Genomic DNA, 17,997 nt, shown 5'->3' on the forward strand with positions numbered 1-17,997 from the left:
CAATTCACATCTCAAAACGTACCTCTTCAACCGCACTTTCAGTCATCTTTCCCCTGTCTTCCACCTAACACCCCCACCACCACACCCCACCCCCGGCTCGCACCTCAGCTCTGGTGTCCACCTGGCTTTGTATGAATATGAGTGTGTGTATGCATGAGTCCAAACATCCCGAGACATCCTCCCAATTTCCCACTGGGAAAGACGCTACACAATATAAATGTAAATTATATTCTATTGACTGTCATTTTTAGGACAAAGGTTTTAAATCTGAAACTATGATAATTTTCAGGTCAAGTTGTTTATAAATAAAATCATGCCAGTTCTTCTTTGAGACATCGTCTTATGAAATATTTGTATATTTGCAACAATCTGTTGGAAACCTCCAAGCAACATGAAGACTATAAAGAATGACAGACATTGCTTATCTGTGACCAGTTAATCATGCAACTTTTATGGTCCACTTGAGCTTCTGGAATACCATATTCTGCTCCAAATAACTTACAGAAATCGGTGTCTTGATCTTCTTTGGTTCCCAAATTTGGCCATGAGACAAGGGTCTGTGAATCGAGCCATAATAAGCATCCAAAATATGAAGGCAATTTGAAACAAGACTATGATGCATGATCCCACGGTGGGAGCTGACAACAAACCAGCCTTATCCTGTGCAGATTTATACTTATTCATCATGGTTGGGAGAAATTGGACTACAGAGTTTTACAAGTACATCAATATAGTACATGGATACATATGGATAGAAATTTGGTTCAGCATCACATACATCGCAGTTGCCAATGTTCCTTGAACATCAAGCAGTCCAGGCTGACACTGCAGCACATTGTCAAGGGAAACACTGCATAATAATAATAATAACAGTAAAAATAATAATAATCCTGGTATTTGATATAGCACAAAATCATGTCTTTGAGATGTCTCAAAGTACTTTGTTGAATATACTGTAAAGTGAATTGATTGTATATTTTGTGGGCAAAATTCTGCAGCCAATTTACCCAGAGCAGGGTACCACAAACAGTCAACAACAACAACAACAAGATTCCATTTATAAAGCGCCTTTCACGTCAGGAGGACGTCCCAAGGCACTGCACAGTTGGGTCATGACCCGAGCAGGGGGGAAATGGTCAGGGTGAGGTGAGGGGAGGGAGCGAGGAGGGGGGAAATGGTCAGGGTGAGGGGAGGGATGGGAGGGAGCGAGAAGGGGGAAGAGAGTCGAGAGGGGAGCTGAAGGCGTGGATGAAATGACCAAATTATTATATTTTTATATAGAATCCTGGGTATGAGAGAGACTCATTCTCCATTTCTCCCAAAGGTGTTAGAATCCACTACATAAACATTGTGGAGTCCTGTAGCTCAGTGGTTAGAGCACTCGCCTCGCAAGCGAGAGACCTGGGTTCGATTCCCAGCAGGACGAAACCTTGGACAAGTTTCCTTATGCCACACGCCTCTGTTTACCTAGCAGTAAGTAGGAACCCAGTTGCTGGTCGATTGGCGGATCGCTTTTCGGTGAATAATACTCCTTAGAAAAAGTTTTGCCTGCTTTTGTATTTCAGAAGAATAGAACATTTTGTTAATTCTGTTTTGTAATCCTCCTTTACAATGCCCATGTTACTTTAGCTGGCACCAAGGTGATATGTTTGGCAACGGGATGTAGGAATTGTGGTGGTCTCAGTAGAGGTTCCTGAGCCAGGCGGGTCCGCAGTATTCCAGGGCTTATAACAGACCAGCCGGCCTGGCTCATAGCAGGATTTGGAATGGCAATCGCTGAGAGTAGGGATTCTTCCCGCTCAATTCCTGTTAACCCTGTAAGCCAAAGCCCTATCGGGTATTGGACAAGCAGCAGGAAACTTTCAAGACAGTGATCTCAATGGTACGCTATGCTGTTTTAATTGGTTAAACTCCAGCAGTTATCCCAATACACACTCCGGGGTCCCCAAGCCTTGATTCTCTCCAACCTGCACCTAATACTCTCCAGAATTAGATAGGCAGGGAGAGAGCACACATTCCATTCCAAACACGTGGAATTTTCCATGGGTGGGTGGCATACATATATGGATCTGTCAGTCTGGTTTTGATTCTCTTAGGCACGGTGATGGATTTCCACATGTGTCGGGCACCTGGCTGAGCAAAAAAATGTACAATACAATATAATGCAAATTTATATTTTTATAGCCCCTTTCATGTCGGGAGGATGTCTCAGAGCATTCATCAATAATGGCTTGGCACCTGAGCTGGGGGTGGGTGCCAATGGGTAAGGAAGGGGAAAGATGACTAAAAGTGTGGTCAAATAGGTAGGTCTTGGCAAGGACTTTAATCAAGATAAGGAGGGAATGAACAAGTTAGAAGGAATCCGGGATGAAAATCTAGAGAGTAGGGGCAGATAGCCTGAATGCCCATCTGTTGCTAATAGAGGGATGTCCATTTTACCTTGGGCAAATAAGACCATGGATGCCTCCAGGGTGTACTAGACTTCTCCTCTTTGACCTTCGTCTCTGATCCATCTGTGCCGTGCAGGTTAAAGATCCTATGGCGCTATTTGAAACAGAAGTTCTCCCGATATTCTGGCCAACAATCCCTCAAATAGAATTCATCATTTATTTTGTGGCTATTCGTTTGACATTACTATGTGCAATTTGACAGCTGGATTTAACTAGAAAATACATAGTCACTACAGTAAATTCTGTGAACCACTTTCAGATGTTTCGACAACATGATGAGGCACTATATCAATTGCAATGATTTTTATTACTGTTGATTAAGAGTTTAGCCTGTAAGTCAAGATCTTTTTCCCACTATAGAATCCTGGCCAGCTCAGTGGAATAAAGAGACTTGCTGTGACTTTCCTCTGCTCCCTTTCTATCACAGTAAACAGCCATCGCCTGACGTTGATATCCATTGTGACTGGGAGATACGCACTCTGTGGTAGGTAATTCCTCTGCACATAAACACTCCCATATATTCTGCCAAGGAATTCCCTAAGTCTGGCCAAGAACGACTGCTAATCAGTATAAAAACATGTGGTAACTAAACATCGTCTTTGATTCGAAAATAATTTCTAGAGCAATTCTGCTGCTATTTGCCACTGAACGCACATGGCTCAAATCCAACCGAACGTCCCATCGGCAGATCTGGATGGACCAGGTCAAAACCCACCGCTCTGCCCTCGCCTCAGCCAAGCCGTGCTTCTACTCCAGGATCATCCTGAAGGCCAAGGACAACCCTAGGCTCCTCTTCTCCACCACAAACTAGCCCCTTTGCCCACCATCCCATGCTTCGCCATCCTTTTCTCCAACTCCAGATGTGAGGAAATGATGGACTTTCTCGGTTCCCATATTGAGAGAATGTGAAATGCTGCCTCTGCCTCTGCCTCTGCTCCTGCCACACATACCCCACCATACCCTCCACCCTCCACTAAACCCTCTCTATCCACTTTCAATCCCACGAAACATACAGTCAATTCACTTTACAGCATATTCCGTGAAATGCTTTGAGATATCTCGAAGACCTGATAAAAGGCTGTATCAAATGCAAGGATTATAATTATAATGTGGAGTCCTGTAGCTCAGTGGTTAGAGCACTCGCTTTGCAAGTGAGAGACCTGAGTTCAATTCCAGGCAGAGGGCGAAACCTTGGGCAAGTTTCCTTACTCCACACAGAGCCTAATAATAATCCCTCCAAAAACCAAAAACAATAATAAGTTGGTCATTTTCAATCTACGACTGTTTGTGGGACATTGCTGTGCGCAATTGGCTGCCGCGTTCGCCCACAAATATACAGTCAATTCACTTTACAGTGTGTTCTGTGAAGCACTTTGGGACGTCCTCCCGACGTGAAAAGCGCTATATCAAATGCAAGGATTATTATTATATAACTCCATCTCTCCTTCTCTCTCTTTGGTCATCTCCCGATTATGTAGGGACCAATCATGTGGTCCCTCAACCCCATCTCAATCCTCTCCTGACCTCCCAGCTCCCCCACTTTCCCCTCTTCCTCTTGCTAATAGACATTGTCAATCTCTCTTTATCCACTGGGACCATTCCTATCCGCTTCAAAACAGCTGTCATTGACCCCATTCCCCCCTCAAAAACATTCCTTCGAAACACCCTTGTTACCTAACTACTGTCCCATCTCCGATCTCCCTTTCCTCCCCAAGGTATTAGAACAAGTTATTGCTTTCCACTCACGGCACTCCCCACATGAACCCCTTCGAATCTGGCTTCCTTCCTGCCCACAGTATAGAGAATGCTCTGGTCACAGTCACCAATGGCATTCTCTCCATCTGTGACTCTCTCTGACTCCTTGTCCTTTTTGGCCTCTCTGCCACCTTCAACACTGTTTCTATTCTACTCTGCTATCTGCTTGTTAAAGGCATTTTCCCATGCCACTATGCCAAAAGAGCATGTTGTTTCTCTTGTTGTCCTGAATCCTCCAGATAAAATTGCTGAACCAAAGAAACTTTTTCAACCAAGAATCATGTGAATCTGAGGAGTCGAGTTCTGTAGCTTTGTGGTTAGAGCGCTCGCCTCGCAAGTGAGAGGACAAGTTTCCTTAAATTTCACCCACAAATATACAGTCAATTCACTTTACAGTCCATTCTGTGAAGTGCTTTGAGACGTCAAGAAGATGTGAAAAGCGCTATATCAAATGCAAGGATTATTATTATTGTTATTGTTATTATTATTACTCCACATGCCTCTGTTTACCTACAATAGATAGGAACCTGGTTGTTAGTTGATTGGTGAATTGGTTTTCCGGGGATAATAATCCCTCAAACAAAATGTGATCGCTCAATCTACGACTGTTTGTGGGAGATTGCTGTTGGGAATTTGTTAGAATCATAGAATCATACAGCACAGAAAGAGGCCATTCAGCCCATCGCGTCTGCGCCAGTTCCTAAAAGAGCAATCCGACTCAATCCCACTGGCCCGCTTTCTCTCCATAGCCCTGCAATCCTGTCCTCCCCAAATACCCATCTACTCCTCTCTTAAAAGTTGTTATTGAACCGGCTCCCACTGCCCTTTCAGGTAATGCATTCCAGGTCCGAACAGTGGCTGCTGCCTTTCGCCCACAAAATATACAGTCAATTCACTTTACAGTATATTCTGCGAAGCATTTTGAGACGTCTCGAAGACGTAATGAGGCACTATATCGAATGCAAGGAGTGTAATAAAGGGAATCCTTTCACCTGATCCGCAATGAACATTACATAGCAATCACCACTAGATGGTGATGTTGTCTGCAGATATTAAGACACTTGTTCCCTGACACTGAATATTCACCAACTACGAGGCGTTCGAGTTGTGAAAACAATTTTTAAAAAGTTACAAAGAAACTTTTAAATGATCAACGATGAAGGGTATTATATGTGAAACAAATTTGAAAAACGCCCGGTTTAGCCAGGATAAAGCAAACTAGTTCAAGATACACATTCGGTTTAAAATGATCCTTGCATTGGGTACAGCGTTTTTCACATCAGGAGGATATCTCAAAGCGCTTCACAGGATATACAGTAAAGTATAGCATAAAGTGTAGGTGAAGGGAGGAGCCAATTTGCGCACATTAATGTCCCATTCACATACAGAATTAATTTTATCTGGGGGTTGTTGACCGGGACCAGAGTAAAGACAAATGTATTATAGCCTCCACTCTATGTGTCAAATTGTCTTTGTCTTTCAGGGAATGAATGTGATGGACGGGCAATACGAATTTACAACTTACACTCAAGCTTTCGTGTCGGAAGGATGCCCCAAAGTGCTTGGCGCTGCTGGATGAGGGTGGGAGGTGGAGCAGATGGGGGGAGTGGTGGGAGGTGACCAAAAGCACAGTCAAAAAGGTATGTCCTGAGGTAGACCTTAAATCTCAAACAGGTACGGAAATTCTAATTGAAAATATTCTTGGGGGGTGTCAGTCGAGTGTCTGACACATGCGGAAACCCATCATCGTGCTCCAAGAGTATCCAAACCAAACTACGCATTCTATCTACACATGGAAATTCCAGAGATATTAACAATCCATCTGGTATCTGAGTCAGAAGGTTGTGGGTTCAAGGCCGGAGTCTAAGCTAATGTTCCAATGCAGTTCTGTGAGTGTTGCATTGGCAGAGGTGCCTTCTTTCGGCTGAGACGTTAAACCAAGGTCCCTTCTGCCTGTTCAGGTGGACATTAAAGATCCTATGACTATTCAAAAAGAGAAGGGAATGTCCTGGCTATCATCCCCCAAATAAAAATTGATCAATCACTTCATGGCTGTTTGTGGGACACTACCGTACGCAAACAGGCTGCCCGTTTCGACAACAAAATACGCAGTGATTCACTTTACAGTATATCCTGTGAAGTGCTTTGGGATGTCTCGCCGATGTGATAAGGCACAACTGTATATCAAATGCAAAGATTATGATAACTAAGACTTTTAAAGCTCTTTGAGAAGCTTTCCCAACGTGAAAGGCACTAAGCTGTATGAGTTCCAATGGGATTCCTGGACTCTTTGTTAAGAACTCCCATCAAGAAATGCCGCAATTTAGACCCCGAGCCATATTTGTCTTGGTATTTAAATGGTTCCTAGTTTGAGGCTTTTTGCCAGGTAGGTTGCTATTACATAGGGTGAAACCTTAGGCAAGTTTCCTTACTCCACGCCTTTATTTCCCGAGCAGTATTGCAATTATTATTATTGTTATTATTATAGTGACCTCTTGCTTCCGAAAATGACTGTGCACTTGTCATGACAGGCATTTGCTTCAATCAATAAACAATTATATGTTACTTTTGTGCAATTGCCTAAACAAAGGCTGGGGGAACCTTGGGTGAGTATAGAAGGCATTCAACCCTAAATTCATTTGTGAAAGGGACCAACCATTAAACCAAGCAGCAGAAAACCCTGAGCAACGCACCACATTGCACTCTCCAGAAATGACCATTGTTTTGCTCCTGTTTTGTAGATAAATGCTGCAATTGTGCAGCAAACATTCCAAGCTTCAATAACTTATTTTGAGAAAAGACAAGCGCGAGAGAGAGAGAAAAAGAGGGGAATAGAGAGGGAGGGAGTGAGGGAATGTGAAAGGGGTAAGAGTTGGGGGTAAGTGAGAAAGAGAGAGGGGGGGGGAAACAGGAGGAGAGGGGGCAGAGGAGAGGGAGAGAGAAAAAGAGGAGAAAGACAGAGAGAGGAAGAGAGCGAGGGAGGAGAGAAGGAGAGAAAATGTGAGATAGAAGAAGACAGGGGGAGAGAAAGAGGGAGAGGGAGATAGAGAGGAGGAGGGTGAGAGGGCAAGGATAGAGAAGAGAGTAGTTAGGGAGAGAGAAACGGTTAAAGAGGGAGAGAGAAGAGGCAGAAGGAGAGAGGTGGGGAGAGAAAGAGGGAAAGGGAGATAGAGAGGAAAAGAGAGAAGGAGGGACGGAGAGAGGTAGAAAGAGGGGAGAGCCAGTGGAGGGGGAAGAGAGAAGGAAGGGGGAGAAAGACATAGAAAGAGAGGGAGGGGTAAGGTGCCAGAGAGAGAGATGGGGAGAGAGAGAGAGCGAGAGAGAGAGGAGGGAGGTGGTGGTGGGGAGGGGGGGGGGGGAGCGAGATTTGGCCTGAATGTGATGGTGATTGAAGTGGACAATCCTTGCTGTGCTCAGTCCCCCTTCATTCAATACAAGCTGACAGTTTATTATAAAAGATAAACCAAGCAAAGAGCTAAGCCTCAATCGTAAGAAACGCCAAGAAATAAGAGTTATTTCTTAATTGTGTTCACTAGGGGATGATGCCCGGTGACCTTACAATGTAGACATCTCTCCACCATTTGCACAGGAACTGACAAACAATTCCATACATTCAATGGCAATTAAACTGCATCTTGCGTATTCCCTTCTGCGTTCCTTGCTTATGGAAGGCAAAACCTGTGGTTAGTGATTCTTGCTCTCTGGAACAAATATACAACATAAGGATTGGCCTCCGGGAGCATTAAACAATTTAATAATCAGTGACTCTTTGCCTTTTTTTATCCAGATTAATGACTCACCATCTGTGTGCAGGCAAATCAGACTTTATTACATTATGCCAATGATTGAGCAATGAGCCCTTCTTTATCGAGGGGAGTCCATGTGTAGGATGGCCAGTACGTTGTCAGCTAACATTGTGGAGTCCTGTAAAGTAGTGGTTAGCGCGCTTGCCTCTCAAGCAAGTGGACCTGTGTTCGATTCCCAGTCGGGGTGAAACCTTAGGCAAGTTTCCTTACTCCAAACTCCTTACTCTGATTACCCAACAGTAAGTAGGAACCTGGTTGTTAGTCGATTGACGGATCACTTTCCAGGGTAATAAACAGTCATGGATTGATGATCAATTTTTTTTTGGTGGATAGAGATTATATTACCCCTTGAAAGTGATCGGGCAATTGACTACGAACCGGGTTTCTACTTACTGTTGGGTAAACAGAGGAGTAAGGAAAACTTGCCTAAGGTTTCGCCCCGCCCGGGAATCCAATCTCTTCCGAGGCGATCGTGCTAACCACTACACTTCGGCACTCCACTATCCAGGACCGAAGTGGGAGACGAAGGGAATCGGGATACATTCTGACCAGCTATAACATGCCATATGGTCTGGGAGATTGAAAGCTCCCCCCACCCTCTCCCCCTCCCCTCCCCCCAACCACAGATGAATAGCTGTCTCTGTTGACAGAGATGTAATGCTGGAAGTATTGTAATTGTGCAGAATTAAACCTTGAAAGGGGGGTGGTGGGGGGTGGGGAGGGAAGAGAGGACAATGCCTGAATGAATAACAAGCTGACAACTTCCACGTTTCCAAAGGAGCAGTTTAGAAATTAAAAGATTAATCCCTGGAGTCTTTTTAGATTTAATCTGTGACCCATTTTTTAATATTAGTGATTTGTGCATTGTGGAGTATCTTTGGAAACAGAACAAGGATTGAGAGATATTCCTGATTTTAAGTCAGTTACAGCTTGAAAAGAAAACTTTGACAAATGCAACAATTCAGACCAAAAAGTGGGAATTGTTCCCTGTTTTGATCTCAATTTTAATTTTTCAATACTTTCAAATGTGTTCCTTGTCAAAAAATGTGTGAAATAATAAATAGGGAGAGCATTTCATGGCCATATATCGGATGAGATTTTGATCAGGTAAATTATTTTTGACGTTAAAGATCCCATGGCGCTATTCAAAAAGAGAAGGAAAAGTAATATCTCGGATACAGTGTATAGTTTGGGACACGACATGTCACTGCACTTCACAGAGATGCTGTAAAGCACTTTGAGATGTCCTTGGGTTGTGGGCACTGTATAAAGTACAAAGATTGTTACTATTGTTAATCATAGGCAGCTATACCTGCGACTGATCGATTCCACGTGTGCTGCACATTTTGTACAATATAATCTTGTGCTCATTTGTATGTTTCTGACAGAATATAAAGTTAGAAAGACGTATTTGGAGGGAAATGGGTCTGACTTGACAAGCCCTAAAAATGTCTCATGTCCTGCAGGCCCTTATAATAATAAATAATCCTTGCATTTCATATTGCGCCTCATCATGTTGTTAAGACGTCTCAAAGCGCTTCACAGAATATACTGCAAAGTGGATTGACAGCCAGTTGCACACAGCAATGTCCCACAAAAAGCCATGGAGTGAGTGACCAATTTTTATTTGGGCGATTGTTGGCCAGGACACCAGGAGAGAGATATCGCCTTCTCTTTTCGAATTGTGCCATGGCATCTTTAACATCCACCTGAACAGGCAGATGGGACCTCGGTTTAACGTCTCATCTGAAGGACAGATTTGTTTTATTCCAAGAAACAAAATTAGATGCATAGGATTATCACCAATGTCTTGCTACCCTCTGAGTTTACAAAGGTCATCCTACACCGGACAACCTTGAGCCTAAGCACTACAAGAATCCAATACAAGAATCATTGTAAATTGGAAGGAATTATCCAAGCTTAAGGAGCTGTCTTTTGGTTATGTTAATATTATATCCCTAGAAGACATCGTGTTGCACCACATGTTTCAAAGACTGAGGCTTGTCAAGCATCAGTAAAATAACTTGACTGATGTTACTGCACAATATATGTAGGCAGACATGGATAGACAAACATTTGCGATGCAGTCTATAATCCATAGGAATATCGTAGGCCGATCTCAGTACCTGAAACCTTGGCCACATTGTAGCAAAAATGGAAAGGGTCACCAGTAAGTATTGGAAATATTCACATTTGCATAAACAATTTTGTTTTTATTATCCTGAAATGTAGTTAAGTGAAAGGCAGATGGGATATTTAAAGTTAGAGGCTGGTATGGGGATAGGGCAGGGCAATGGGATTCAAAGTACACTTTGTTCTGTGAGTCAGTGCAGACTGAACGAGCCGAATAGTGTGTGCAATTGGCTGCCGCATTTCGCCCATAAAATATACAGTCACTACATTTTACAATATATTCTTTGAAGCACTTTGAGACATCTCACCGACTTGATGTATATATTGAATGCCAGGATTAATATTATTATCATTATTTATGATGATATCTGGTTGATTATGGATTACTGTTCTATCTGTATTATTATAATTATGGCTGCTTATACTACAGCGGTCACAACGCAAATTCTGGGGTCCCCAAGTCTTGGCTCTCGACAACCTGGACTTAATACTTTCCAGAACTTGGTAAGGACTCTAAGGAGGGATTGTGCATTCCATTCCCTGACACAGTGGGAAATTTCCACGTGTGAGTGGCATGTGTTTGTGGAACCCTCAGACTGATTCGGATACTCTTAAGCACGGTGATGGGATCCCGCACGTGTCAAGACGCCCGACTGAATGAAAAAGAAAAAAAAATAATGTATATATAACAATCCTTGCATTTGAAATAAGAGCTTTATCGCATTGTTGAGACGTCTCAAAGTGCTTCACAGAATATACTGTAAAATGAATTGACAATATTTTGTGGGTGAAACGCAGCTGCCAATTGCGCACAGCAGTGTCCCACAAACAGTCGCGGATTGAGTGACCAAATTATTATTTTTTTAAGGGATTATTACCCATGGAAAGCAATCCACTAATCGCTAATAGCCAAGTTCCTAATTACTGTTAGGTAAACAGAGGCGTGTGGAGTAAGAAAAGTTGTCTAAGGTTTTGCCCTGCGCAGGAATCAAAGTCAGGTCCTCTTGATTGCGAGGGGAATGCTCTAATCAAAATGCTACAGGACTCCTTTATTTTATTTTATTTTATTTACTGTCCTTAAAACTCCATACAAACTTTCCTGGAGTTGCAATCTGTTTCGTCAGGTCTTCACTTGAAAGCCCATTGTATATAGCAGGGTCTCTTCCCCCTATTGAGACATCCCTTTTGGTGTCTTGTCTTAGCTTTGCTCAGGGTAAAGACCTTCACATAAAGAGGGTGTTCTTCTGTTCGAACCTCAATCTCCATAGATGAAGGCATGTCTGTTGACACAAAAACATCTCAAACTAATTTGGAAACATGTTTCGGTGAATTAATAGGCGAGCGCACCGGGGGGTCTGGGCTGGCATTAAAGAAAAAGATTTCAAATATTGACTGAAGTGCTGCGCACTCCCAATTATATCTCACTGCTTGTAGTCCTCATTATTTAAACCTATCCAGTTACAATAAAATCCCTAATCGAAGACATGAATGCTCCCTCCTGCTTTTGACAGCATCAAATTAACGCTAAATAGAGGAGACTGAAAGAGTTACTATATTTGAACAAAGCCATTAATGAGGTAATTTCATTAGAACGACTCATCGAAGCTTGTATAAAAAGGGGAGTAAATGGAGAGGAAAGCTTTGAAGGAAATTAGAGTTTCCTTGGGCACTAATTAATACTTGGTCATTTTTTTTATATAAGCACCAAATTAACTGCCTTGAAGCCTTTTTTTTTGTTGGGGGGGGGGGGGTTGGGTTGACATTGTTGCTCTCACCCCTAGTCTTTATTGCCCAAGAGAAACGAGGCTTTTAATGAATGTAAAGCTGGCCTTTAACTCACTCTGTCTGGTCGCTGAAAACACGGCTTTGTCGCTCAACTTTCTGCAGTGGTTTAAGGAAGCATTCAGCTCACAATATGTGATTGTTCTGGCTCCTTGTCCTCTATGGGCTCAGAACAGGTAGCTTGTGAATGGGCGCCGCTGAGACTCCAGGGAAGCTGTGCTTCCCAGCAAAACAGAATTAGGGCTTTAGATGCATCCGAAAGGGAAAGGTGAATGGTTCTGGCACAGGGAGCAGAGTGAATCATTGAATGTGTCTTAACTACTTACATGATGCTGTGCTGTCCCCCTCTCATTGAGTTATCTTTACACTGCCTTTGTCTCCTCTAATTGGTGCTGATGAGGTGCTAATTGGTTCGCTTTTTAAAACCCGCTCTCCTCCAGCATTAGGGGCTGCATCACGAGACAGCATGAGTGGAGTTAATGAGAGATTTGCTTAAAGGAGCCCTTTCAGTGGCAAGTCTTGTTTGTAAAAACATTTTGTGTTACTGGTTGTTTCAATGTGAACCTAGAGAAAGGGGGGAGGTTGTATGTTTTCCCAAAGGAGTTTCCCATAATAAGTTCAGTTATAGCGTAAAATTTGGTCGGGTGTGTAGGATTGTGCGAGTGACTCAGATAAAAAGATATTATTTTGGTAAAATCTCCTCTTTTGTTAGTCCAGAACTTCTTCTTTTTCTTTCTGGTCAGCACCAGGGTGTCTGACACATCCGCAAATCACCACGCTTAAGAGTATCTGAACTAAACGGAGAGTTCTGCATGCATTATATTAATAATAATAAATCTTGCATTTATTATAGTGCTTTATCACATAGAATCATAGAATCATGGAATTAAACAGCACAGAAGGAGGCTCTTCAGCCCACCATGTTTATGCTGGTTCTTTGAAAAGAGCTATCCAAATCAATCCCACTCCCCTGTTCTCTCCCCGTAGCCCTGCAAACTTGTCCTCGCAAAATAATTATCTGATTAATGCTATTAGTGACTGGTCAAAGTCACTAATGACATTCTGAACATCTGTGATCAGGGCTCCCTCTGCTTCCTTGTCCTCCTCGACCTCTCTGCCACCTTAAACACTGTCGACCACTCCATCCTCATACATACAGGAATCCTATAGCTCAGTGGTTAGAGCGCTCGCCTTGCAAGTGAAACACCAGGGTTCAATTCCAGGCAGGGCGAAACCTTGGGCAAGTTTCTTTACTCCACACAACTAATAATAATCCCTCCAAAACAAATACATTAATAAATTGGTCATTTTCAATCCACGACTGTTTGTGGGACATTGCTGTGCGCAATTGGCTGCCGTGTATCTCCCACAAATATACGGTCAATTCACTTTACAGCATATTCTGTGAAGCGCTTTGAGACGTCGAGAAGACGTGAAAAGCGCTATATCAAATGCAAGGATTATTATTATTACACTGCCTCTCCGCTTTACTCAATCTTCGCAGACCTGCCCTTGCCTGGTTCGATTCGTATCTCTCTCACCGTCTCCACTTTGTTACCTCTAACGGTTTCTCCTCCAGCCCCCGAACTGTCACATCTGGCGTCCCCCAGGGCTCTGTCCTTGGACCTCTCCTCTTTAATACCTACGTGCTCCCCCTTGGTGACATCATCCGCAGACATGGGGTCAACTTCCACATGTATGTGGATGACACTCAACTCTATCTTTCTGCCTCCACTCTCAACTCCAGGACCACTGTTGTCCTGACAGACTGTCTGTCGGACATCAACTCCTGGATGAGGGCAAATTTCCGACAGTTGAATGTGAACAAGACTGAGGCCCTCCTGATTGCCTCGCGCCAACGCCTCAGCACCTCAGGCTCTGGCAGCATCAACCTCCATGGTTGCACACTACAACTCACCAAGTCAGTCAGGAACCTCGGTGTCTTGTTCGACCCTCAACTGTCTTTTCTCCCCCACATTCAAACCATGACCCGCTGCTCCTTCCCTCACCTCCGTAACATTGCCCGACTCTGCGACTACCTCACCCCTCAGGGCGCTGAAACTCTTGTTAATGCTTTCATCACCTCCAGGCTCGACTAATAATAATAATAATCCTTGCATTTGATATAGCGCTTTTCACGTCGGGAGGACGTCCCAAAGCGCTTCACAGAACACACTGTAAAGTGAATTGACTGTATATTTGTGGGCGAACGCGGCAGCCAATTGCGCACAGCAATGTCCCACAAACAGTCGTAGATTGAAAATGACCAATTTATTATTGTTTTTGGTTTTGGAGGGATTATTATTAGGCTCTGTGTGGAGTAAGGAAACTTGCCCAAGGTTTCGTCCTCTGCCTGGAATTGAACTCAGGTCTCTCACTTGCAAAGCGAGTGCTCTAACCACTGAGCTACAGGACTCCACAAATGCCCTGCTTGTCAGTCTTCCCAACTCCTCCCTCCACAGGCTGCAAATAACCCAGAACTCTGCAGACATGTCCTCTCCCGCACCAAACTCCGTGACCCCCATCTCCCCCACTCTCGCTGACTCCACTGGCTCCCTATCTTTCAAAGGATCCAGTTCATTATCCTGGTCCTCACATACAAAGCTCTCCATGGCCTCGCCCCACCCTACCTCTACGACCTCCTAATCCCTCCCAACCCGCCCGCTTCCTCCTCTCAGCCAGCTCTGGCCTGCTCCACGTCCCCCGACCCACCCGTCCCACCATTGGCAGGAGAGCCTTCAGCCACTCTGCCCCCAATCTCTGGAATGCCATCCCTCAGTCACTCTGCTTCGCCCCCTCCATAGCCTCCTTCACGTCCCGCCTCAAGACCCTCCTCTTCGAACGTGCCATCGGCCACCCCCCTTCCCCTCCCCTCCCTTACCCCCCTTAACCCCAGCTCGGGTCTGAAATGCTGTTCTCGGTCCTGCGCCTTGGGACGTCCTCCCGACATGAAAGGTGCTATACAAATGTAATCTTGTTGTTTTTGTTGTTGTGCTTCTCCCCAAATAATTATCTAATTATTGAATAATATATTGTAAAGCGGATTTGACTGTGTATTTATATTACCCACAATTACAAATTTCCATGTGTCTGTAATGGAATGCGTACTCTCTTTCTCTCCCTGCAGGGATAGACCCTACTTACCTAATTTCAGAGGGCATTAGGCACAGGTTGGCTAGTGCCTAGGTTTGGGGTCTCTGGAGTGTGCGTCGGTTGGTAACTGCTGGAGTTTGTCAGTTTACAAACAGGACGATGAAAAGTGGAATCCTCAACAAAAAATCCACAAAGGTCGAGGTTAGGAGAATTCTATTTACTTGGAGTGTGATATTCCTGACCAAAACCAATGGGTGAGATAAAATCCGTAACAGCTTTTGAACAGGAATTGGACAACAGTTTGAAAACAAAATGTATGAACGTATGAACAAGGTCAAACAGACAGAGGGATTGGGACTAGAGGGACAGGTCTTAAAGAGAAGCGTTGAAGCATAGAAATAGCGTCTGTGCTGGCTCTTATAAAAAGCAATCCTTGCAGTCCCATTTACATGCCTTTGTCCCCCATAGCCCTGCAGTTTGCTTGTTTTTAGATAAATCAAGTGCAAGGATTATTACTATTATCATTATTATTATTATTATACCTTTCAGTCGTATTACGGGGCGATAAGAAAACATAATTTGTGCCTTTCACGTCAGAAGATAGTCTCCAAATACTTTGTAAGATTTACTGTAATGTGTAGTTTGATTTACAGGCAAATGCGACAGCCAGTATGTGCAGAGCAATGTCACACAAACAGCCATGAAGTAAACAAACATTTTTTTAATTTGGGAGCCATCAACATTTTTTGATTGTTGGCCAGTACACCGGAGAAACTCCCTTCTCTTTTCGAATATTGCCATGACATCTTCACCATCCAGACGTGCCATGAGATCTGAACAGGCAGTCAGGTCCTCGGTTTAACGTCTCATCCAAAAGACGGACGAGACATCCTTTGGGTGAGACATTAAAACAGCAGATAGTTCAGGGTTTTAGCTGGTTAAACTCCCGCAATTACCCCAATGCACACATTGGGGGCACCCAAGCCTCGGCCCTTGCTAACCTGCGCCTAATGCTCTCTGGAATTCGTTGAGCAGGATGCATCCCTTCAGGGAGATGGTGCATATCCCATTCCAGACACAGGGAAAGTTCCCCCAAAATTTGGAACTGTCAGTAGTTTGTTTTGGAGACTCATAACACAGGGGGAATAGTTTTCCAAGTGTGCAGACACATGACTGACCAAAAGAAAGTTCACCAGTAGCACATTAGGTAATTCCTATGTGAAATGTTCAGAATTTCTAATGTTAAATTGCTGTTAGACAACCCCTCCCTCCCACCCCTACCTTTAAAACCTGCTATAAATTAATGTGGCACTTCTGTTGTAGAAGGACATATGGAAAGAAATCTGTTCTTTACAAACACCAGAATCAGAATAATGTTGGGAACATTCCAAAATAATGTGAACCCAGTCAGAGTTTGTGGCAAATGCCTTACCATCCCACACAATTACCTGGTCAAAGTCCAGGAGTTACCCTCAACACACACTCTGAGGCCCCCAAGCCTTGTCTTGCCTCAATGTTTGTGGGACATTGCTGTTCGCAAATTGGTTGTCCCATTCAGCCACAAAATACACAATCACTACACTTTACAGTGTATCTTGTGAAGCGCTTTAAGCTGTTCTTCCAATGTAAAAGTCGCTAACCATATGTAAGGATTATTACTATTATTATTGTTCTCATCTGCATTAAAATGATGACACCTGTTAATAATCATAATCTTTGCAATTGCAATTTGCAACACCTATTACATTAAACATCTGAAAGCACTAGTCAGAGTTTTCCTTAAAGTGTAGTGACTATGTCTTTATAGGAGAAAACTCCCTTCGCTTTTTAAATACATGTTTGTGGGACACTGCTGTGAACAATTGGCTGCCACGTTTCGTCCAACAAAACATATAGTCAATTCATTTTACGGTATGTTCGGTGAAGCACTTTGAGATGACTAGTAGACTTGATAAGGCGCTATATCAAATGCAAGGATTATTATCATCAACAAGTTGCATTCATATCACGCCCTTCTTGTAGGATAATGTCTCGGAGTGTTCCACAAACAGCCATAAAGTGAATGACCAATTTTACCTGTAGGAATTGTTGGCCAGGACACTAAGAGAAACTCCCCCTTTTTGATTAGTACCACGGGATGTTTAAGCGCTCTGAGGCACAGTTTGTGTGAAGGGTGCTTTATAAATGCAAGTTGTTGTTGTTTAACATCCACCTGAAAAGGCAGACGTCAGTTTAACGTCTCTTCCAAAGGACTCTACCCTCAATACCTCATTGGAATGTCAGCCAAGACCAGAGGTGGCCTACCATGGCTCATGGGTCGGAAGTGGCCCATCAAACATTCACAGTAGTCTAGGTAAGTCTGCTTTAACACAATGTTTTATTTCCAGTTGCTTCTGAGTGCCAATGTTTACGGGGCGGCCATAAGTGAAGAAATATTCAATCAAAACAAATAATTTGTTGGCCAACCAAAATGTTTGGCCACCACTGGCCTAGACCATGGGCACCAAGCGGAGCAGAGAATGTGGGGAAAGATCAACCAAAGTGCGGTCAACTAAATAGCGGGTTAAGTGCTGCTCCTGCAATTGAAGGGTTTGGTGCAGGTGAGGATACAGGCGGCCGAGTTTTGATTCAGGATTGATTAAACAATTGTTTTGTGAAAGCTACAGAGTGAATGACAAGTTAGCTATAGGTGGTCAATTCTAGGCATCCCAGGACCACACAGAATCCCAGCTGTTTAACAGCTATTCCAAAGTGACTGAATGTGATACACGAGAGACTGTGGAGAGAGGAACATAACCCAGTATTAGGAGACCACTTGCTGTTAAAGACCACCAAAGGATAGGCCCCAAGGCAATAGGTGTACAAAGATCTCATTGGATTTGGTGAGATGTCTGGCTCAATTGCCAGATCTGCGGATCAAGCTAATCACAGTCAGGATGCCAGCGCAACACTGCAATTAGCTTTATTGCCCTCAGGTT

General features: G+C 43.6%; 1 non-coding gene across 1 annotated transcript; it reads left to right on the forward strand.

Annotated features, from left to right (window-relative positions):
- Window positions 1-1,354: 1,354 nt before the first annotated feature.
- On the forward strand, window positions 1,355-1,426 carry trnaa-cgc. The gene has a single exon. It is a non-coding gene; the product is annotated as a tRNA-Ala (tRNA).
- The last annotated feature ends 16,571 nt before the right edge of the window (window positions 1,427-17,997 follow it).

This window comes from Callorhinchus milii, unplaced genomic scaffold (genome assembly GCF_018977255.1).
Source record: "Callorhinchus milii isolate IMCB2004 unplaced genomic scaffold, IMCB_Cmil_1.0 Scaffold1, whole genome shotgun sequence".
NCBI classification, from domain to species: Eukaryota; Metazoa; Chordata; class Chondrichthyes; order Chimaeriformes; family Callorhinchidae; genus Callorhinchus; species Callorhinchus milii.